The sequence below is a fragment of the Manihot esculenta genome, chromosome 2, assembly GCF_001659605.2.
Source record: "Manihot esculenta cultivar AM560-2 chromosome 2, M.esculenta_v8, whole genome shotgun sequence".
NCBI lineage: Eukaryota > Viridiplantae > Streptophyta > Magnoliopsida > Malpighiales > Euphorbiaceae > Manihot > Manihot esculenta.
In genome coordinates, this window is record NC_035162.2 from 24,169,608 (window position 1) to 24,187,421 (window position 17,814).

Below are 17,814 nucleotides of genomic sequence, written 5' to 3' on the forward strand. Positions count from 1 at the left end.
TTGAGGAAAAAACCTATATAAAGGCTCCCCAAGAATTAAACCTACATAATATTTTTCTCTTCTTCTCCTCTCCAATATTCGGCCACTCCTTGTTGCCCTTTTCTTCTTCTCTTTCTTTAGTTTTTGCAATTTTATCATAGCCCTTAGAGGCTAAACAATTCTTTCCAGTTGAAGGTTAATCCAAATTGAGGTTTTATTCAAGTTGTAAGATTATATGCTTAAATTCTCTTCATCTTATTTCTATTTTCTATTAATTTCTATTTTCGAGGAATACCACCTCCATTGTTGTCCTCTTAGGAATTCAAGGGGCCCATTGAATCTCTTAGAAAGACAATATATTGCTAATTAACCCAATTAAATTCGTAATTGTTTAATTTGGTTAATAAGGAATTAGTAGATTTGATTTAAATAATTCACGTGTTATTATTGATCAAGCTTGGATTCTTCTCTCTTAAAGCAGTTAACTAATTAAATCTACACGCGTATTGGGGTTGTTAGTTAACTAGAAATTAATTTAAGTACGAAGTGGATTAATTTAATTATAAGAAAGAATTGGTGGGATTCGCGTGTTTGACCACTATAACCAAACAATAGATAATAAAATAAATTATTTTTGTAATCAATGATCAATTGCCAAACCCCTCAATTTGATTATTTTCGGCTGAATTTAATTTAATTATTTATTTCATGATCTCAATTGCATTGCTTGTTTTTCTTTTAAGTATTTTTGGTTTGCCCAAGACAAAAACTAATTTCATAAAAAACGCTCTTCTTTTTACTTTTTGTATTAAATTACTCTTCTATTTCAACTAGTCATTTAAATTAAACAGAGTTAAAGTCTTTGTGGTATCGATACTCACTTATCCTATCTACAAGTTTTTATTAAATCAAGGAAAGGGAAGTAAATTTTAATTGATAGCTCGACACCCATCAGATTTTTATGTTTAGGCCTTTAAACATATGTCATATCAAATACAAAATCAATGTTAAGAATCTGTCAATTTTTGGAACAACCATCTTGTGATGGTAATATCTCGAGTTTTATAGAAGTATTATGCATGATTTTTCTAGTTTTTAGTTTTATTCTTTTATTTTATTTTTTAAAAAGTTCATATTTTTTTGGTTTGATTTTTTTTTTTTGTTATTTTCTCTAGTGGTGCCAAAATTTGTCCAATCAGGTATACAACAGACAAGCTCTTTTCATATGTTCTTGAGTTCTTTCATTCATTCGTTCAATTTTCTACATTTTAATCTTTTTTTTTATAATTTAACATGTACTTTTATATTAGAACAGGATCTAAGGTAGCTAGGGTTCCCTTTTTTATTCATATTGTTCGAAAATTGATCTTTACACTCAAGATGTGGATGCACTACCTCTATGGGGTGAAGCGTGAGATCTTCATATATCATAAAATCCTATATTGCATTTTGATTCAGAGAGAACTGAATTTGAGGCAAATGATTTAGGTAAAAGTGCTTACTAACTATGATTATGAAATCCAGTACCACCTAGGTAAGCAAATGTAGTAGCAGATGCCTTTAAATAGAAATAAGTTAACATTTTGTTATATATTATATTGGAAAGAATGTTAGTGGTAATAGATTCTTACAGCCTTGTCAATGAAGGATTACAGATTGAATTTTCTAGTAATGGTGCTTTAGTGGCACAAATGAAGGTGACACATGTGTTTCTAGGGTAAGTAGCATAAAAATAGCATGAAGACCATAGTCAATGAAAATAGTAGGAGTATTTCAGCATAAAAGAAATGGTGAATTTAAATTTGATGATGGATGGATCCTTTAATGTAGAAGTAGATTGTGTGTACCATATGACATAGGATTAATTAAAAGAAGATACTGTGAGAGAAGCTCATAATGCAAAGTATAGTTTATACCCCGGTAGCCCTAAATAGAGAGAGAAGTTATTTAGTTTGTGTTTGCTTATGAATTGTGTTAAAGGATAAAGTTAAAGCATCAAAAGCTAGCTAGAACAGTTAACTCACTACTAATTCTAGAATGAAAAATAGGAGAATTTAACAATGGCCTTTATAGTAGAATTACTAGTGACATCTAATAAATATGACTCAATATGGTTTATAATGGATAAATTGAACAAGTATGCTCATTTGATCCCTACTAAGAGTAGGTGCTTTATAGATACGCTGATACAAATATGTACGAAGGAGATCATTACGCTTAATGGAGTCCAATTTTCTATAGAATTATATAAGGGACCCCAATTCACTTAAGTTTTAATAGATTCTACAAAATGCTATATTCAATAGGTTAATCTTTGCATCATCTTATATCCCCAATTCACTTAAGGAGATCATTACGCTTAATGGAAGCAACATTTTCTTTTAGTAGTTTGCTTATAACAACAATTACCATGCGAACATTAAGATGGTGCCTTACAAATCTTTCCATGAAAGTTTACACTATTTTTTTAAGGGGGTAGGTGAAAAATTCTTAGTAGCACTGGAGATAGTAGGGTTTACTAACAAGGTAATGCCTATAATCAGAAAGTGGCTCAGAATAATATTAATAGATAAATACATATGTCTATAGAAAATAAGAGACTTTCAAGAAGGAGATATGGTATTGCTTAAGGTTTCTTTGACGAGGAGATGATCTGTTTTGAAAAGAAAGATTAATTAGCTCCAAGAATCCTTTGAGACCTTACAAAAAATTGAGAATATACCTTACAAATTAGATTTACTAGATTCCATCAAGAAGATCCATCCAAGTTTTTATGTTCCAATGCTATGGAAGTTTGTGTTTGATCAAAGCAAAGTCTTTAGCAAGGGTGATATGGAGATCTTAGAGCATATCATAACGTGGAGGAGTGTACCTGTAAAACCAAGAAATCCATACTTAAACAATACCTTCATCTTTTTTAAGGTATTTGGTTAGGTGGTCTTTATATGTCCTTTTCCATATGTTGCCATTGGTTTAATGCGGTTGTTATGTTGTATTATGCTTTTGTACTCAATATAGTATTGTGATATTAGTTTTTTCATGTTTAGTTGAATATTTGAGGACAAATATTTTTAAGGCAGAAAGAATGTAATATTCACCTAAATTTCAATGCTAAAATCCCGAATTCTTAAAGAAATCTGTGTTGAAATGTAGACCTTTGAGGTTAGAGATTTTAGACAAGGGTAAAATGGTAATTATATATATATATAATTACTATTTAGCCCTTATAATATGAAAAAATTCATTAGTTGATCACTTAGTTTTGAAAAATATAATAAGATATTTTTGAGATTTTAAAATGTTTAGTAATTAGTCTCTCCATTAATTTTAATTGTTAAGTATTGGAGAAAAGTTTAAAATACGCTCAATATGGAAAGACTAATAGTAGTATTTTTAAAACTTTAAGGATATTTTAATACATTTATCAATACTGAAGGTTAACTATTAGTGTTTTTCATACTATATAGACTAAATAGTAATTATTTAATGATTAAAATTAATATAAATATTAATTAATATATCTTTTAAAATAAAGGAGATCAACCAATAAATTTTTTTATACTATATAAATAAAATAATAGCTTTTTCATATAAGAAAAATAATGGATAAAATTCTCTAAGTTCACTAATTTTTAAAAATTAAAATAATAATATCTTAACTTTTTATTACTAAAATAATAAATAAAAATAATATTTTATGATCACCGCTGGATTTTCGCACCCCGGTCTGGGACCAAGCCTACGATACCAGCACATTATCTAGAGACCCTCAAGCTTCGTACGTGCATCAAGTCCGTGCCACTCAGCCTGGGGACCGGACTACAACCAATTTCCTCATCCAGGCCGGCCTAGATCTTTGGGCCCGACGAACCAATCCTCTCTGGGCTCAGTCCATATCATATCTTCTGGTCCAACTCGGAATCAGGAAGAAGACCTGCCCATCCTTCACGTGGGACCACCCACACGCGCGTCCGGGAGAATTAGAGGCCGTTACGCATGGGGCAGTGGTCTGATTTCCTCGTACGTCCAAATCAACATGACAGGGACAGGTGGCCCAATGACATACATTCTGTTACACGTCACTAGCGGTCAGTGGCGGAGCCAGGAGCTTCCCTTTGGTAGGGCACCGGCTGCTCCGCTGCGGCACCTTCATCCCCCTTCAAAGTATTTTCCGGTCGCCGGTACGGCACGTGCCCCCCTTGCCGTGCCTTCCCTCCGCCCCTGCTAGCGGACAAAAGGAAACAGATAAAAGGAAAAATACTCTCCTCTAGGTCTAAGTTTTTTCATTGCTTACAGAATCTCTGTAAAACCCTATTTTCTGGATCTCAGATAATCATTTTATTATACAAAATATTAACCACTTAAAAAAAAATTCAATAATTAAAATAATAATGTCTTAATTTTTTATTACTAAAATAATATTTTATTATACAAAATATTAACCATTTAAAAAAATATTTTAATCATTAAAAAATGTATAATTTTTAGTCAATAATTAACTAATATATATATATATATATTTAAATAAATATCAAAATTTAAAGATTAATTTATTATTGAAAACTTAGTAAAAGACTATTTTATTAGTTTTTTGAAATTTTAAAAACCTCCAAGTAAATTACGAGGAACATAAGGGTCAACGAATGTAGGAGGAGAGAAAGTCACTCGCTCAGCAAAATCAGATAGACGGATCCCACCGAGAGGGTGCTCCTGCATGTGCTTCCCCTATCTTTTGCATGCGCATGTTCTACATATGTTGGCTACATTAGTTGTTGAAGATTTACAGAAAATAATTAAATTTATAAAAATTATAATAATTAAACACAAATTAATTATATTATTAAAAATTTATATAAAAATTAAAAATAGTTTAACTTATTATTAATTATACTCAAAATTTTATTAATTAAATTTTAAATTTTCATAAATTGATAAAATCATTCTCATTACTCCCATCTGAATTTCTCAAATTATAAAACATCATATTTAGTCATATATATGTTTAATTTTTATTTTTTATAATAATTTTTTAATAAGATAATTAATTTATATTTAATTGTTGTGAGTTTTACGAGTTAAAGTTTTTAGTAAATTATGATTTTTAGTTGAAGTTTTGAATGGATTAATAACCATTGAAATAGTCTTTGCTCATCCGAATAAACTTGTTCAGAGAAAAATCTTCATATTCTCCAAACGTTGAGTACATTTGGCTCCAGAATTTTTTGTTCAAAGCTCCTGCTTTTCTTTTTTCTTTCTAGCAAAATTAGGTATAGAGAATCAATAGACTTTTATTTAAGGTAATAAAATTTATGTGGGTTTTACTTCTATGGGTTCATCTATAAGTCTATTTTTTTAGAGTATATAATATCATTCAAAATTAAACAATTTGGTTTGATTCAAAAATTTTGATTTTTCACCATAATTGATTTAACAAAATTAATAATTTGACTTGAAAGGAACCACAAAATCACTTGAAGTAACCAGAATCAACCCATAACTCAAAATAATCCAAAATATTTTTGAGACTAAACCTATCCGATTGAACCTACTGCCATCTCTATTCAGATGCACTTCACTTAGGTGCCAGAAATTATTGAATACAGCTTAAACGCATATGGCTATGACTATGAGATGAATTGTAAGCTTGGTTGGATAGCACCAATTTGCAAAAGTTTCCATTAACGAGTATATCTCACATGGAGGGTTGAAGACGTTTTAGGATTTTATTATATATATGTATATTTTTTTTCTAATTTTCCAAGTAGGAAAGCAAGGATATAAAGCAAGATTACCCGATGGGCAAGTCGCTATATCAGGCTATAAGATGCCAAAATCCATAAGCATGTCATGTGAGATAAAGAGGAAAAAATTAAAATGAGTAGGTAAACATCATATAAATATGTAAAATGATGTTAAAAAAAATTAAAAATGGTGTGCTAAAATGTTAACCCTAATAACAAGGTTCACTATCTAGGTATGTTATGATTGGATGGGAGGAAAATAATAGACAAAGAAAAATTTAGAAGAAAAATAACAACTCTTATTTTATTTGGATCAATGGAAAATAAAAAATAAAAATAAAAGTAAAAAATAACAAATTAAAATTAATATTGATGAATTTTTCACTAATTTTGTAATATTCTTAAACCTATAATTAGAATAGTGATATCATTGGTTATTTCACTATTAGAGCAAGTGGCATTAGGGAAGGTGTTAGCTTACCCCGAACTACTTAGGAGAGGTGTTAACATAACTCTAAACTGCTAATAACTGAATTATAGAAAACTCAAATAAAGAAACGGATATATCAAGAAATAAAGTAGAAAGTGTGATTAGCGAGTCGGAAATGAGTCACTTTCAGGAGGTACTTAGGGTTTTTCGATGTGCTTGTTTCAGATAATTGTTAAAATCTGACATGCTTACTTAAGTGAAAAGGACTTCTAAAAACTAAAAGCATAATTTAGTAGGTCAATCTATGAATATTGAAAGTTTGAAAATGAAATTGAAACATGGTAAAGTGTTTAGTAGGTTAAAGTGTGAATATAGAAAGTTTAAAGATCAATGGGGTCATGGAAAGAAAACTCATCCAACATAGCTTATGAGATTGAGTAAAGCACATCAAAACAGAAAACAAAACAAAAACTGTGGCTATTCAGAACTTAAGAAGACGCAAACTGTGGAACTGAAAGAGAAAAAAAATCGCAAAAATGGGATTGAAAGAAAATAAAAATAGCAAAAACACAATGGAACTGAAAGAAAAGAAGAAACTCGCAAAAAGGAACTAGAAATAAAAGATTGACTGAAAATAAAAGTTCAGAGATATGCACCCCCCACATCTAAATCATGCATTGTCCTCAATGTATTGGAAATATTGAAATGCAAAAGAAATTGAGTACTCCCCTGGGTGTGGTGGGCATGGTGCGATCCACTTGATCAAGGCTCAAGTAATTGGGGAAGGGAAAAGGGTCCCAACTGAATTGAGTAGAAAGTGTAGCACTCCTTTTGATATGGTCATTACCCATCTTATTTTTTCCATGTACTCATGAAGTAACATGATTAGCTTCTCCTCCTTCAGATGAGGTGTGCCTCTAGCCCTTATGTTTGCATTTTTTAGCACTTCCAATTTCAATTCATACTTCTCCATAGCTAGCTGCAATTTAGTACTGAATTCAGACAAAATAAACTCTACCTTATCCGGAGGTTTGGCAAGGCATTGATCCGCATGGTCCTTTGGTTTAGGTGCTTGGAATACCATTTGTTCCTTGTGAGCATGGGCTGTTTGCGTTGGATCTATGGCTTAATTGGTTTCAGTTTGCTCCTTCTGCGCAAGATTGGTCTGCAATGGAAGGCTGGAAGGAGTTTCATGCAATGGAAGCCGAATAGGTGCGATGGGAAGTGTTGCAGGACTGTCCTGCGATCCAAGCTGAGGTGGTTTGGTTGGAGTTCCCTCTGTCTGCGCAAGGCTGATCTGAAGAGGTGCGATTGGCTCTCCCTTGTTCTGCGCATGGTTACAGTCCACCGGTTGGATGCAACAGACAGTGTCCTTCAGTTTTGGTTCTTCCTGGCTCTCTTCCCTGCAAAGATCATTGTTTAGTATATCATCTTGATTTATATCAAAAACATCTTTGCTCAAACAATCAATGATATCTAGACTATCAACAAGTTCTGTTTGACTAGTTTGTTTGGACAAACAGTATTCTGGTTGTTTCTCTTCAGCAACTTGTTCTTGTACTTGTGAACTCTCATCATCTGTCTCATCATCTTGAAACTCTTTCTCTCTTCTTAACATGTTTGCATTTAATGAGGTGGTCATTTGATCTATCTGCTGTTGGAGCCTTTGCGCAGAAACTACCAATGTCTCTATAATCTTCTCAAGGTGCTAGTTGGGCTTGATTTATTTGATAGTCCTGTTAGTTGTTAGCCCCTGCACAACTGAAGTCTGGATAGTCTCCCCAATATGGATTGTATGTGTTATAGTATGGATCATGTCTTGGCTGTTCATATAATCCTCCAAATGTATGTCTAGGCTGACTATTGAATCTTTCAAACGCATGCACTGCTTGGTCATACTCATAAAGTGTAGGACATTGATCAGTTGGGTGTCCCACATATGCACAGATCCTACATGGCCTTGGTGGCTGAAATTGTTGAGCTCGACCTATGACAATACTTTTCACAACAGATGTGAGTTCAGAAAGTTGAGAATAGAGAACAGATGTACTTACCTCATCCATGAATCAGTTCTGCGATGGTGACTTGCTTTGGTGAGAGGATGGGTAATCTGAATTGTGAAGAGAAGGTGAGATGTGCAATGGGGATGTTTCAGAAGAGTGATCTGCGGCTTGATGGTGCGATGGAGAGGCTTCAGAGATGGGATATGCGATGGTGGCTTCTTCAGAGGCAGATTCGGTGGTGCTTTGTTCCTGATTTGGTCCTGAAAGAAAAATAAATTAGTTGAATCAACTCCCCGGCAACGACGCCAATTTTTGACTCGCGATTGTCGAAGCCGGTAAAAAATAACATTTTCGATTATCAATAATATTATTACTGCAGATAGTGGTAAAGGATCGAATCCACAGAGAATTGAAAACTCACCTATCTTCCTTATCAAGACCAAGAAAATTAACTGAAACAAAAATAAACTGAAAGCGAAATAAACTGAAGGCAAATAAACTGAAAGTAAAATGGGGGGTTTGAGATTGATTTAATTGATCTAATTCTGAAAGCAATAAAAGAAGACAGATAATTAAAATAAAGGAAATCAATAATGAGAAAGCTGTAGTTGAAGAGTTGGATCCACTTTAGTTGTTGGGATTGATCATTGAAACTTATGTTCTTTTGATTAATTCAATAGATTAGTTATGGAGATGGAAAACGCTTCTCACCACCATGTCTCTCCTTAATCATAAACCAATTAGGAAACGTCCTCTAATTAATTACTAATCAATAAGTTGCCAAGGAACGTCCTTGGACCTTAGGCATCAAAACAACTGTCAATTGCATTAAGAGATAGAGAGAGCCAATCCTAGCTACCCAAACGCATGAGATGTTGCTAGATCATATAATTTCCTTAGTTTTTACACCAAGTGTTCTTGTGTTTGAATAATCAAAGCAATTACGGACTTAAAACTATTCAAACTAACAATATATCACTTTGCAATCAAGAATCAACTAGCCACATTGATGAAAATAACAAAGCAATAATAGAATCAAGCATGAAATTGCACAAATACTGAATAACGAAAAGATGAACAATATATGATCAAGTCTCACAATCCATAAAACAAGCAAAGTTTCACCTGATCTTCAACTAAAATAAAAGGTTTCAGCCACTCATGACTGAAACAAAAATAAAAAATAAAGAAAGGAAGAAGAAGAGATGGTGTCACTTGCAATCCCATAGGTGTGTCCAAGGGAGAGTAGAAAAAGCATGGGGAGGCTCCTTATGTGTCTTTTTATAGTTGAAAGTGTTGCCCTAGGTCCTTACTTACTGCCCAAGAGGCTACTTGCTGCCCAAGTTGTGTCTGAAAAGGAAGGAAGCGCGTTGCAAGGCTCTCAGAAGGCAAGAGGCGCGCGGATTGGTCTTCAAAGGGAAAGAGGCGTGCGGATTGGTTGTGTAGAAGGAAAGAGATGCTGTCCAAACTTTTCCTTTTTAGGTAGAGCCTTCGTTTGAATTTTGAATTTTGAATGCTGAATGCGGAAGAGGCAAGTGCATCTTCTTGAAATCTTGCTGCCTAAATAGGAAGATTTGACTGCTGAAATGTTTGCACATCTTTAAACAAGGAAAGAAAGATCTGCAATTTGAATTTCAAATAATCTTCTGACTGCGCTTTCCTTATTTGCTTTTGCTTCTGCACTTTCCTTATTTGAAAACTTTCCTTTTTCTGAAAACTTGCCTTATTTGAAAACTTTCCATATTTGGCACTTTTTAGCAGTTTTACGAGCATTTTCACCATATTGTCTCTTTACACCTAATATCTGCAAAAAAATATTAAAACCACAAAATTAGACAGAAATGATGTAAATAAACATCAATAATATTATGATAAAATGGTCTAAAATGTGCTCTATCATCACCATTCCGGCTAGTTTATGGCAAGCCTTGCCATTTGCTGGTTGAGCTAGAGCATAAAGTTTTTTGGGCGATAAAGTAGTGGAACAATAGCTTAATTGAGGCAAGCACTAACTAAAAGTTTCAATTGCAGGAATTGGAGAAAATAAGGAATGAAGCCTATGAGAGTGCTAGAATTTAAAAGGAGAAAACCAAGGCATTTCATGATGAATCAATTTCTCGAAAAAGTTTTCAGGCGGAGTAAAAGGTTTTACTTTTTTATTTTCTGTTAAAACTTTTTCTAGGGAAATTAAAGACACAATGGATTGGTCTGTTTGTTTTAATTAAGACTTTTAACCATGGAGCCGTGCAAATTCAAAGTTTTGAAACTGATAAAATTTTTAAAGTGTTGGCCATAGGCTTAAACCCTTATATGAGGGGTTCAAGCCCAAGAATGAAGAAATTATGGTTCTGGAGACACCACAAATCGAAGCTTGAAGGAAGGGAAAACCAGCCTAGGACAATAAACAATGGCGCTGCTTAGGAGGCAACCCAAGATTACAGGCTTGCCCAAGCCTGTACAGTCACTAGTGAGTTTCTTTTAACTTTTAGTTTTTAATTTATTTCTTTGTTATTTTTGGAGCAGATTATACCTTCTGAACAATCTTGGACTTTATGGGACCATTTTAGTGGTAAGTTATTATTTTTAAAACTGCTCCAAAGGAAGGTAAGTTCTATTGTACTTGGTGTTATTTAAAAAAAAAATCAGAAAAATATAAACTTAACCCTATTTTCTTTTTTATTTTTTCTCTTTCTTCCCGAGACTCCTCCTCGTGCCTCTCTCCCATTGCAGGTTCTTCAATGGCGAGGACTCAGCCCGATGCTGCCGCTTAGCCCGAAGCCCACTCCTTATCGCGCTGTCGCCGGACCTCGTCGATGACACCAACAGCCTCGGCGACTGATTCGTGCATGGATGGCAGATCCAAAGCCGCATCCCCAACGCCAGACGCACCACCCTCACTGCCCATAAAGCAACCTAAGACCACAACATTGGTCTTGGAGGCTTCAGAGGACAGCAGCGAGAATACAACCTCGACTGCTAGTGATAAAAGACCAACGGGTCAGGAGGCAGAAGCCACCAGTGAGGAGACTCAGGTTGATTCTCCTCCAAAGAAAAACTAGAAAAAGTGAATGCCCAGGATAGCTGATAGAAAGGCCAGATATCTACCCGCGAAGCATGACCTGCACGACAACTTTAACTTTGAAGGCGACGATGAGGTCAGGTATAAAATCTTTCTCCATTCTAATATATTTATTTGTAAGAAAACAAATGATGATGCCTTGATCCAATTGCAATTATATGATGAGATTTATGCTTTAATTAACAATATTGGGTGGAGAAAATTTTGACATAAACTGTTCTTCCTATGTTGAACTTTGCCATGAGTTTTATACCGCCTATGAATTTTCTTTTGATGTGCAGAATTTTAATTTGAATATGCTTATAATTCAGTTTAGGTTGCAGAATAAAATGGTTAATTGTTCAGTCACAGCTTTTAATTTGCATTTAGGTGTTTATAATGACGAATATGTTAAACTGCTGAGTATTTGGACTTATTGTGTGATTATCTAGTTGGTTGGGATCCAATTTTGGCATATAAGGAATTAACAGGGAAACCTGAGGTTAAATTAGGGGTGGGAAATCTAAGGCTAATAATATTTAGAGCCCTACCCTTAGATACATTCACAGGTTCCTTTGTTATATATTTTATGGAAAAAATAAGGATCCCACCATGCTGACAAAATATGAACTCTTCTTCTTGTGAAGCATATTAAATAAAAGAAAGGTTAACTTTGGTTTTTGGTTAGCTTCCCAGTTTAAAAGTATATCTGATGTTGAGCGTGGTATATATCTTGGTTCTATGATTTTAATACTAGCTATAGGATTGGGTGTGCTTGACACTGAAAACATTGATTTTGCACATAGCTGAGTATATTCTTCCATTTGATGTACCTGCACTTAATTCTATGGGCTTACTTTGCCTCCTATCATTCAACTATGATCACGCTTATTTCGGACAGAGGACAAGTCAGCCCCAGCTTCCTTAGCAGCACCTCTAGAACCTAGTGATCAAGCCGCCTAGCTAGAATTGAAGTGAAAATGCACCACATTGATGCAAAATTGGACGCCATTTTCTCTCATTTGGGGTTACCCATACCCCAACCACCACCAGCCTGAGTTTTTAATGACTTACTCTTCAGGGAAGTTCTCTTTGACTCACTTTTGCTAATTTATTTGTAAACTTCCCCCGTTGCTTGAATTTTTCCACATTGAGTACAATGTGAGGAGTAAGTTTGGGGGGGGGGGAGGGGGAGAAGTAATTGGGATAGAAGTGATTTTTTTGATTGGTTGATGGGTTGATGTACATATTTTTCTGTGTTTAGAAAATTTTTCTTCTATTATGCTGTTTTTGCACAATTTTTCTATTGATTGCTAGAGGTTTGCCCAAGCCTGTAAGACTTTTTCTGATTCTCGGCAGTTTCTCAACACTTGCACTTGCTGAATTGTTCTCGGATTTTAATTTTTCTGGGTGTTTCCAGTATTATTTTCAGTTTTAAATTTTATATAAAAAAATATCATAGAATTCAAGTCCTTATGACATTTGTATGCTAGCTTAAATAAAATAAATTCATCATTGTTTATTTTATTAGTTTTATTTTTTAAGGTTTGTTTTGGAAACTCATGAAGCATGATCCTTATTTAAATAGTTGGGTAATGAATGCATATTCTTTTAAATGAGTTGTTGCCCTTTGTTGAGAATGATTTAAAGGGCATTATCTAGACCATGTGTTTATGTGAAAATTAAGGGGTGTCATCAAAGAAAGAAAGAAAAAAAAAAAGAATAATAGCAAAAGCAAAAATCAGAAATTAATGCCATATGACCCACTCCTCTAGTTGCTTGATTAATTGGTTACCAACTTGATGGCCTAAGTAGTGCGGTATTTGGTGACTCCTTAAGGTGATTCTGTATAGAACAATCGGTGTTTGAGAGAGTATCACCCCTTCGTAGACCATTTAAATACTCGCTCCATGTCCTTTAATTTGGTGACTATGAGTGGAGCTAGTAACCACCTAAGCTGAATAACCTGAGGCAAGTGGCTCAGTAACCATTTGTTTCATGTTTACTTTATCGGTTAGTAGGAAGTGTAAAAAAATAATCTCCCAAGTCTTTGAATTTTATTGGTCTAACCAAGAGTTTCTAAGAGTTTATTCTTTCAAAAGGGCAGTTTAATATTATATAGCATTCTAATATTTTGTGTGCTTAAAATTGATTGAGGGCCAACTTTATATATTGAGAAACACGCTTTAAACATGAAACTTGTTGAAGTGAACTTTGGTGAAATTAAACTATTTCTACTGTCATCCTATTGCATGACAATTTAGTTCTTTGTTTTGAACAAAATAAATTTCAGATTGGTTGAGGATAAGACTGTGTTTTCTTGTTATATTTGAATTTCTATGCTTGGGGACAAGCAAAGGTGCAAGTGTGGGGGAAATTCGATGAGTTGCAAAACTCACAACTTTTTTCTTATTAAATTTCATAATAGTTAAAAAAAATTATTAAATAATTTAGTTCACTATTTTGAAACAAATAAAAAATGAGTCCGAAACTTATCTGGATCTATTTGAACTACAATTGGTATATAGGCACTCTAAATTAAAAAATTATACGAAATTAGTGGATATGTGAACTCGAGACATTAACTAATCACAATATTTAATGGCTCCATTCTGATTTAGCAATTGTATTGTGTGTTTCGATTTAATTTATGATGATACTGTTATAATATTAAGCGAAAAAAATTAAATTTATAAATAAGTAATAAAAATTATTAAATAATTTAAATTAATCATTGAATTTATAAAATGTGGTTCCCAGTCGGCTGATTTTACTTTTTCTTAACTTTGTTTGGTGTAGGGATGGCAACGGGTAGGGTACCCGCGAAATTGGGAGTACCCAAATCCGAACCCGATTATATATAAAATTTCCAAATCCGTCCCAAACCCGTTTAGTGTTTTAATTTTACTACCCGTACCCGTTCCAAATCCGTTTAGCAATACCCGCACACTACCCGAACCCGATTTTTATAATTCAATTCAATGATAAAAAATTAAAAATTTACATATTATAACCCAAATAACAAGCTCCCTATTTTTATAATTCAATTCAATGATAAAAAATTAAAGATTCACATATTATAACCCAAATAACAAGCTTGAATTAGGAAATTTAAATATACTAAAAGTAAATAAATATATTACAAATTCATCATAACACAACCATTAATCAATTATCTATCCAACATAACATTTTGAACAAATGAAATGTTCCAAAAGTTCATTAAACTACATTGATTGAACATAAAATATATTTAATTGGTCATTTCAATCTCCAACATCAAATTGTGCTTGAAAAGCTTCAAAAAAACAAATACAGAAAAATTAGAATATCACAGTTGCAAAATAATACACATTATCATAAAAAATAATGAAATAAAAAAGAAATAAAAATCAAACTTACATATTAAAATTGTGAAATGCATGATTTAATTCACATCATCCTCAGCATCCCATAAACAAGATTTACTCTCATTTGAACAACCAGCTACATAATAATATAGAAAAAATTATTAACATTTATTAGTTTTACATTAAAATAAAATAAAATAAAATAAAAATAAAAATAAGAGTTTATTGTTGTAATTACCTTCAATTTCTGAAGCGGCTGGCAATGAATGAGAGGGATTGATTGGTGTAGATGGCTCCAATTGAGAATGGGTGGAACTATTAGCGGGCTGAGTGGTTGAAGAAGGTTGAGAAACAGTAGTAGCTTTACAACTCGCTACATCTTCGGAACTATTAAACGTTGACATTTTAAATATCCTAAATATGAAGAACAATAACATGTATTAGCAAACAATACATAACCATAAGAACAAATATAGTAACTTAATCAACATATAAATTTATTCAAATCAATACATAACCACAAACTAAAATAACCACTAAAGTTCACTTAGTTAACAATCAGATTAACAGTGATCAAATAGCAAATAATCAGATCATCAGATTAATAGTCCATAAATTCTAAAATTCTTTAATAGCAACTTTTAGTCCATAAATCAGATTAATAGTCCATAAATTCTAACAATCAACAGTAACCAAATAGCATATATAGCATATAGTTAGATTTTTTAACAATATCTAAATAATCAGATTAATAGTCTATAAATTTTAAAAATCTTTAATAGTAACTTTTAGTCCATAAATCAGATTAATAGTCCATAAATTCTAACAATCAACAGTAACCAAATAGTAAATAATTAGATTTTTTAACAATATCTAAATAATCATATTAATAGTCTATAAATTCTAAAAATCTTTAATAGCAACTTTTAGTCCATAAATCAGATTAATAGTCCATAAATTCTAACAATCAACAGTAACCAAATAGCAAATAGTTAGATTTTTTAACAATATCTAAATAATCAGGTTAATAGTCTATAAATTCTAAAAAATCTTTCATAGCAACTTTTAGTCCATAAATCAGATTAATAGTCCATAAATTCTAACAATCAACCGTAACCAAATAGCAAATAGTTAGATTTTTTAACAATATCTAAATAATCAGATTAATAGTCTATAAATTCTAAAAAACTATTTTTATGTATCTTTGATGTGTTTATGCAGTATAAAAAAATGAAGTTAACATACCCGAAGAGATTTCAGTAAAAGAAGATGTCACTGACGCCGATTGGGGAGAGGCACGGGTTGTCTCCAGTCGTCAGTGAAGTGGGGGAGAGAGGAACGAGTAGATGTCACTGACTGTGGAGAGAGAAGGAGATGTCGCCGATGCCAACCGAGGAGAGGGAAGAGTTGTCTCCGACTGGAAAGTGGGAGATGTCGCCACACTAGAGAGAGAAGGAGATATCGCTGACCGGAAGTGGGGGAGGGAGGCGTTGACTAGGAAGTGGGAGATATCGCCGACTGGAGAGAGAGAAGGAGATGTCGCCGGTGCCGACTGGGCTGCCGGCAGTCGTCAGTGAAGTAGGGGAGGTGTCGATTGGAAATTATGGGAAGGGAAGGGGGGAGAGAGGCGCAAAGAGAAGGTCGAGTAAAATAAGAAAATGAATTAGGGATAAGGGAATTTAGGGTTAGTTTTGAAGTATAGCTAATCGGGTTCGGGTAACGGGTATCCGATTACCTAACCCCGAACCCTACCCGAATCCGAGACGGATAAAATTTTTCAAATCCGAATCCGCCAAAATCCGTTTTGTAAATACCCAAATCCGTCCTAATAGGGTTTGGACGGATCGGGTACCCGCGAAAACCCGCCCGCCTGCCATCCCTAGTTTGGTGGCCCTCCTTTACATTATAAAAAAAAATGTAAACCATCCAATTTTTTAAGTAACTAACGTTTAGGTTTTGATTTCTAAAAATTCATACCGACTCGTATCCCACCACATTATTATTATTATTATTTAGAAAATTAATTATTTATATATATTTCCAATTTTAATAATAATTTTGATTTTTCACTTTAATTTTAATTTTTCGGCTATTAAATTAAAAGTACTTAAATTAATTAAATATTTTATTTCATAAAAATATTATTTAGTAAAAAACATGAAACTTATCAATAAAATATAATTTTAATGCGAACAAACTAAATTTTAGATTCTATAATGTTAATAATTTTATACATTTCATTACCAAACATTTATTATTTTAATTATGATTTTATTTACAAATATTTAATTTAATAATCCAAGAAATGTATGTCTATATTAGCATGTTAGATAAAATAATCTAAATTTTCTTATGAATTTACGTCAAACTGTAATTTTGATGTTGTTCATAATTTTAAAGTTCAAATCAATTTTAACTAACTTTAGATTTGTCATCTATTATCTTACTTAAAATTTTTTATTATTTTGAAATTTTTATTTTTTTTTTTTTGCTTATCGAGCAAAATAATACCAACCTTTTTGAGAAATTACCTTTAAATTCTAAATATTTAAATCATAATGTTAATATGAATCATGATTAAATTACGGTTAAATCTTGATTAATATCTAAAATATAATTTTTAAGCTCTTTTTTTATATATATTTCTTATGAGAACATAATTAAATTCTATTAATAAAATTTAATTTATTTTTACTTATAAAAAAAATTATTTATTTGAAATTAAATTTAAATATAATAGAATTCAATTAAATTCTTTTATATTCAATAAATTAATAATAAATTCAAATTGATTTAATTTATTTATAGTTCTTATTATTTTTAAACTACACATAAATATTTATTTTTATAAATAAAAATTTTTTTTATCATATTGATTGAAAAATCATTATTAATATTTTTATAATTTTTAAAATATGAATTATACATAATCTTTTACTATTAAAAAAATTAAAAATTAAGATTTTTTAAATTAACAAAATAATATAATAAATTCCTTGATATTAATTATAAATTTATTAAATATTGATACTCAAAATTAAATTAAATTAAATTTTTAAAGAATAATTATTAATTAAAAAATAAGAAAAAAATTTAAAATTAAAATAAATAATAAATAAAGTGTAAAAGGAAAAAAAATATTAAATAATTTTATATAAATAGTATTAAGTGAAATTATTTCTTATAAATTCTAATAAATTTATGAAGATTTACTTTTAATTTAAAATCAATTCTCACAAAAAATTATTTTACA

The 17,814-nt window shown here is 31.8% G+C and overlaps 2 long non-coding RNA genes across 2 annotated transcripts; one reads left to right on the top strand and one right to left on the bottom strand.

Moving 5' to 3' along the window:
• The first annotated feature begins 10,784 nt into the window (after positions 1–10,784).
• Positions 10,785–12,591, top strand: LOC122722303. The gene is made up of 2 exons (XR_006349271.1): positions 10,785–11,313; positions 12,113–12,591. It is a non-coding gene; the product is annotated as an uncharacterized LOC122722303 (long non-coding RNA).
• Positions 12,592–14,181: 1,590 nt separating this feature from the next.
• LOC110618586 lies at positions 14,182–16,429 on the bottom strand. Its single transcript, XR_006349272.1, has 4 exons — positions 15,807–16,429; positions 14,800–14,975; positions 14,614–14,697; positions 14,182–14,509 (listed from the first exon to the last, which is right to left on the bottom strand). It is a non-coding gene; the product is annotated as an uncharacterized LOC110618586 (long non-coding RNA).
• Positions 16,430–17,814: the final 1,385 nt, after the last annotated feature.